Below are 6,725 nucleotides of genomic sequence, written 5' to 3' on the forward strand. Positions count from 1 at the left end.
CTACAACCATCTGATCTTTGACAAACCTGACAAAAACAAGAATGGGAAAAGGATTCCCTATTTAATAAATGGTGTTGGGAAAACTGGCCAGCCATATGCAGAAAACTGAAACTGGATGCCTTCCTTAAACCTTACACAAAAATTAACTCAAGATGGATTAAAGACTTAAACATAAGACCTAAAATCATAAAAACCCTAGAAGAAAACCTAGGCAATACCATTCAGCACATAGGCATGGGCAAGGACTTCATGACTAAAACACCAAAAGCAATGGCAACAAAAACCAAAATTGACAAATGCGATCTAATTAAACTAAAGAGCTTCTGCACAGCAAAAGAAACTGCCATCAGAGTGAACAGGCAACCTACAGAATGGGAGAAAATTTTTGCAATCTATCCATCTGACAAAGGGCTAATATCCAGAATCTACAAAGAACTGAAACAAATTTACAAGAAAAAATGAACAATCCCATCAAAAAGTGGGCGAAGGATATGAACAGACACTTCTCAAAAGAAGACACTTATGCAGCCAACAAATATATGAAAAAAAGCTCATCTTTACTAGTCATTAGAGAAATGCAAATTAAAACCACAATGAGATACCATCTCATGGCAGTTAGAATGGCAGTCATTAAAAAGTCAGGAAACAACAGATGCTGGAGAGAATGTGGGGAAATAGGAACACCTTTACACTATTGGTGGGAGTGTAAATTAGTTTAACCCATGTGGAAGACAGCATGGTGATTCCTCAAGGATCTAGAACTAGAAATATCATTTGACCCAGCAATCCCATTACTGGGTATGTACCCAAAGGATTATAAATCATTCTACTATAGAGATACATGCACATATATGTTTATTGCAGTACTACTCACAATAGCAAAGACTTGTAACCAACCCAAATACCCATCAATGTTAGACTGGATAAAGAAAATGTGGCACATAAACACCGTGGAATACTATGCAGACACAAAAAAGGATGAGTTCATGTCCTTTGCAGAGACATAGATGAAATTGGAAACCATCATTCTCAGCAAACTAACACAGGAACAGAAAACCCAACATTGCATGTTCTCACTCATAAGTGAGAGCTGAACAATGAAAACATATGGGCGCAGGGAGGGGAATATCACACTCTGGGGTCTGCCAGGGGGTTGGGGGCAAGGGGATGAATAACATTAGGAGAAATACCTAATGTAGATGATGTGTTGATGGGTGCAGCACACCACCATGGCACGTGTATACCTATGTAACAAACCTGCACCTTCTACACATGTATCCCAGAACTTAAAGTATAATTTAAAAAAAATTCTGTGTGTTTCTGTGTTCTTGTTATTACCATTGAGTTTTGTACCTTCAAGTGGTTATTTGTTGCTCATTAATGTCCTTTTCTTTCTGATTGAAGTGCTTCATTTAGCATTTCTTGTAGGACAGGTCTGGTAGGACAGGTATGGTAAGACAGATCTGGTAGGACAGGTCTGGTATTGATTAAATCTTTCAACATTTTTTTTTGTCTGGAAAAGTCTTTATTTTTCTTTCATGTTTGAAGGATGTTTTTGCTGGATATACTATTCTAGGGTAAATGCTTTTTCCTTTGGCACTTTAAATATGCTATGCTGCTCTTTCTTGGCCTGTAATATTTCCACTAGAAAGTCTGCTGCCTTATGAACTGGACTGGAGCCCCATTGTATATTGTTTGTTTCTTTTCTGTTGCTGCTTTTAGAATCCTTTCTTTATCCTTGACCTTTGGGAGTTTGGTTATTATTAGTCTTTGGATTAAATCTACTTTGTATTCTACAATCTTCTTGTACTTGGATATTGATATCTTTCTTTAGGTTTTGGAAGTTCTCTGCTGTTATCCCTTTAAATAAATTTTCTACCCCTATCCCTTTCTCTACCTCTAATTTAAGGACAAAAACTCTTAGATTTGCCACTTTGAGGCTATTTTCTAGTACTTCATTGTTTTTTATTCTTTCTTTTTTTTGATGGAATCTTGCTCTGTTGCCAGGCTGGAGTGCAGTGGCACTATCTCAGCTCACTGCAACCTCCCCCTCCTGGGTTCAAGTGATTCTCCTGCCTCAGCCTCCCGACTAGCTGGGACTACAGGCACACACCACTATGCCCAGCTAATTTTTGTATTTTTAGTAGAGATGGGATCTCATCATGTTGGCCAGGATGGTCGCGATCTCTTGATCTTGTGATTTGCCCACCTTGGCCTCCGAAAGTGCTGGGATTACAGACGTGAGCCACTGTGCCTGGCCTCTTTTTTCTTTTGTCTCCTCTGCCTATGTAGTTTCAAATAGCCTGTCTTAGAGCTCACTCTTTCTTCTACTTGGTCAGTTGTGCTATTAAAGGACTGTGATGCATTCTTCAGTATGTCAACTGCATTTTTCAGCTCCAGAATTCCTCCTTGATTCTTTTTAATTATTTCAGTATTGTTGTTACATTTATCTGATAGAAATTTGAATTCCTGGCGGGTGCAGTGGCTCATGCATGTAATCCCAGCACTTTGGGAGGCCAAGGCAGGCAGATCACTTGAAGTCAGGAGTTCAAGATCAGCCCGTCCAGCATGGCAAAACCCTGTCTCTACTAAAAAATACAAAAGTTATCTGGGCGTGGTGGCATGCACTTGTAATCCCAGCTACTTGGGAGGCTGAGGCAGGAAAATCATTTGAACCTGGGAGGTGGAGATTGCAGTGAGCTGAGATCATGCCACTGTACTCCAGCCTGGGTGACAGAGCAGGACTCTGTCTCAAAAAATTTTGTTTTTTGAGTTCTTTCTCTGTGTTATCTTGAATTTCTTTGAATTTCCTTAATACTGATATTTTGGAAATGTTACCTATTTCTGTTTCTCCGAGATGGGTCCCTGGTGCCTTTTTCAGTTCGTTTGGTGAGGTCATGTTTTCCTGAATGGTGTTGATGCTAGTAGATGTTCCTCAGTGTCTGAGCATTGAAGGGTTAGGACTCTATTTTTGTGTTCACTGTCTTGGTTTATTTATAGCCATCCTTCTTTGGAAAGCTTTTCAGATTTTTGAAAGGACTTGGATGTTGTGATATCAGCTGTAGGGCACACCTCAAGTCCAATAACACTGTGGTTATTGCAGACTCGTAGAGATGCCATCTGGATGGTCTTGAACGAGATCTGGGAGAATATTCTGGATTACCAGGCAGTCTCTTTCTCTCTTTCCTTACTTTCTCCCAAACATACAGAGTCTCTCTCTCTGTTCTGAGCCACCTAAAGCTGGGTGCAGCATGACACAAGCATTCCTGTAGCCACCACCACTATGACTGCACTGCCTGAGAACTGAAGCCAGCACAGCGCTGTTTTCCCCAAGGTCTGCTGTAACCACTCCCTTGCTACTGCCTATATATGCTTAATGCCCTGGGGCTCTTCAGTCAGCAGGTGGTGAAGCCATCCAGGCCGATGTCCTTTCTTTCAGGGCAGTGAGGTCCCCAAGTCCCAGGTGAACCCTGAAGTGGCATTTAGGAGTCAGCATCTAGAGTCAAAAACTTTAGAAGTTTACTTGGTGTTCTATTGCATAGTGGCTTAGCTGGAACTTAAAAGCACTTGATACAGCCCTTTCCACTCTTCCCTCCCCTTTCCGAAGGCAGAGGAGCCTCACCCCAGAGCCACTGCCAGCCCAGGTCATGAGGAATACTGCCAGACTACCACTAATGGTCTATTAAGGCCGAAGGTCCTTTAAGTTAGCTTGTCATGAATGCTGCCTGGCCTAGGACTCACTCTTCAGGGCAATGGGTTCCCCTCTGGCCAAGGGCAAGTTCAGAAATGTCATCCAAGAGTCAAGTCCAGAAATTGAGTACCCCTAGAGCCCACTTGGTACTCTACCCTTCTGCAACTGTGGTTATCTAAGGTGCAAAACAAAGTCCCTTTGCTTTTCCCTCTGCTTTCCTCAAGGAGAAGGAGTTTTTGGTCCTAGCGACCACAGCTGGTTATGTGCTGAGTCTCACCTGAAGCCCATCCAGTCTCAGAGGTTCACCCAAGGTCCTCGATGTAGCACCTGGGTATCGCTGCTGATTATTCAGGGCTCACGGGCATTTCAGTTAGTAGGTGATGAATACTGGTAGGACTGAATCCTTCCTTCAAGGCAGCAGGTTCCCATTTGGCCCAGAGTGTGTCTAGAAATGTCTGGGAGCTAGGGCCTGAAACAAGGACCTCATAACTCTGGCCAGGGCTCTATCCTGCAGTGGCTGGGCTGGTACCCTAGATATAAGACGTATTCTTCCCTACTCTTGCCTCTCTTCTTCTCATGTAGAAGAAAGAGGGGTCTTTTTTGGAGCCATGAGCTGTGCAGCCTGGGGTTAGAGGAGGGGTGACACCAGGAATCCCTTGACTTCCCCAGCTAATGTCTCAGTATGTCATATGAGCCCCCAGTCCACTGTCTCTGGGCCTAATTCAGCAGTAGGACTTGCCTAATAGTTGCATGTACTTATGGCCTGCACTGTCTTTCAAGTTTCCTCAGAAACAAATAATGCTGTAGACCTCAGGGGTGAGGTTTGCAGCTACTCAAATTCAGACCACCGGGATGGATGATTTCCCTATGGCTAGGGCTGGTTTAAATGCTCCATCTGTGGGTGGGCATCAGCTGAGTTTGGTCGGTTTTCCTTTCTACTATAACAAGACAGCACTGAGTTCAATTCCTCATGATTGCTGTGTTCTCTTTCCCCTAGTACCCAGAGATGCTCTTCACACCCTCTGCTGCTGTGGGTGCTTGGTGGTGGTCGGTGATTAGTGCTGCTTTTTGATCTCCACAGTGCCCCTTTCAGAAACATGAAGTTACAACTAGATTCTGTGAGTGCTCACTTGATATTTAGTTGTTTGAATGTGTTTTTCTGCGTAGATTGTTGTTAACTTGATGTCCTTGCAGGGAACATGATCAACGAAGCTTTCTACTCCACTATTTTGCTTTGCCTTTTTATGTACCAAATATTTTTTATCCAGTCCATCGCTGATCGACATTTAGGTTGGTTCCATGACTTTGTTATTGTGAATAGTGCTGCAGTTAACGCCCTGGGGCTTATTGTGTGCATGTGTCTTTATGGTAGAATGATTTACATTCCTTTGGGTATGTATCCAGTAATGGGATTGCTGGGTCAAATGGTAGTTCTACGTTCTTTGAGAAATCTCCAAACTGCCTTCCACAGCGATTGAACTGATTTACATTTTCACCAGCTGTGTATAAGTGTTCCCTTTTCTCTGCAACCTCACCAGCATCTGTTATTTTTTGACTTTTTATTAATAGCCATTCTGAGTGGTATGAGATGGTATCTCACTGTGGTTTTTATTTGCATTTCTCTGATGTTAGTGATGTTTAGCATCTTTTCGTGTGCTTGTTGACCACATGTATGTCTTCTTTTGAGAAGTGTCTATTTATGTCCTTTGCCCATTTTTAATGGGATTGTCTATTGCTTATTGATTTGCTTAAGTTTCTTAGAGATTCTAGTATTAGACCTTTGCCAGACACATAGTTTGCAAATATTTTCTTCTATTCCATAGGTTGTCTGTTTACTCTGCTAATAATTTCTTTTGCTGTGCAGAAGCTCTTATGTTTAATAGGTCCCATGTGTTAATTTTTGTTTTTGTTGCAATAGCTTTTGAAGTCTTTGTCATGAAATCTTTGCCAGGGTTTATGTCCAGAATGATATTTCCTATGTTTTCTTCTAGGGTTTTTATAGTTTTAGGTTTTACATTTAAATCTTTAATCCATCTTGAGTTGATTTTTGTATATGGTGAAAGGAAGGGGTCTACTTTCAATCTTCTGCGTGTGGCTAGCCAGTTATCCCAGCACCATTTATTGAATAGGGGGTCCTTTCGCCATTGCTTGTTTTTGTTGACTTTGTCAAAGATCAGATAGTTATAGGTGTGCAGTCTTATTCCTGGAATGTCTATTCTGTTCCATTGGTTTATGTGTCTGTTCTTGCACCAATATCATGCTGTTTTGGTTACTGCAGCCCCATAGTATAGTAATTTGAATTCAGGTAGTGTGATGCCTCCAGCTTTGTTCTTTTTCCTTAGCTTTGCTTCAGCTATTCAGGCTCTTTTTTGGTTCTATATGAATTTTAGAATAATTTTTTCTAATTCTGTGAAAAATGTCATTGGTAGTTTGATAGGAATAGCACTGAATCTGTAAATTGCTTCAGGTAGCCTGGCCATTTTAACAACATTGATTCTTCTTATCAATGAGCACGGAATGTTTTTCCATCTGTTTGTGTCATATCTGAGTTCTTCGAGCTGCGTTTTTATTTACCATTGTAGAGATCTTTCACCTCCCTGGCTGGCTGCATTCCTAGGTATTTTATTTTTGTGTGTGACTATTGTGAATGGGATTGTGTTCTTGATTTGGCTGTCAGCTTGGACGTTGCTGGGGTATAGAAATGCTAATGATTTTTGTACATTGATTTTGTATTCTGACACTTTGCTGAAGTTGTTTATCAGATCTAAGAGGTTTTGGGCAGAAACTATGGGGTTTATAGGTATCAAATAATATCATCTGCAAAGAGATAGTTGGAATTCCTATTTTAATTGTTTAACTGCTCCCTTAATATTAATATTTTTTAAAGTAATGACAAAAAAAGCGCGATGACAATGTTAATAAATCTGGTGGTATACCAGGATTTTGCAAACAAGTCTATAGAAATTTTGTTATAATTTGTCATTAATTGAATCATTAAAGCTAATATTATGCTATCAAATTTTCCTTTGAGTAA

The sequence above is a fragment of the Macaca fascicularis genome, chromosome 6 (assembly GCF_037993035.2).
Source record: "Macaca fascicularis isolate 582-1 chromosome 6, T2T-MFA8v1.1".
Classification (NCBI taxonomy): Eukaryota; Metazoa; Chordata; class Mammalia; order Primates; family Cercopithecidae; genus Macaca; species Macaca fascicularis.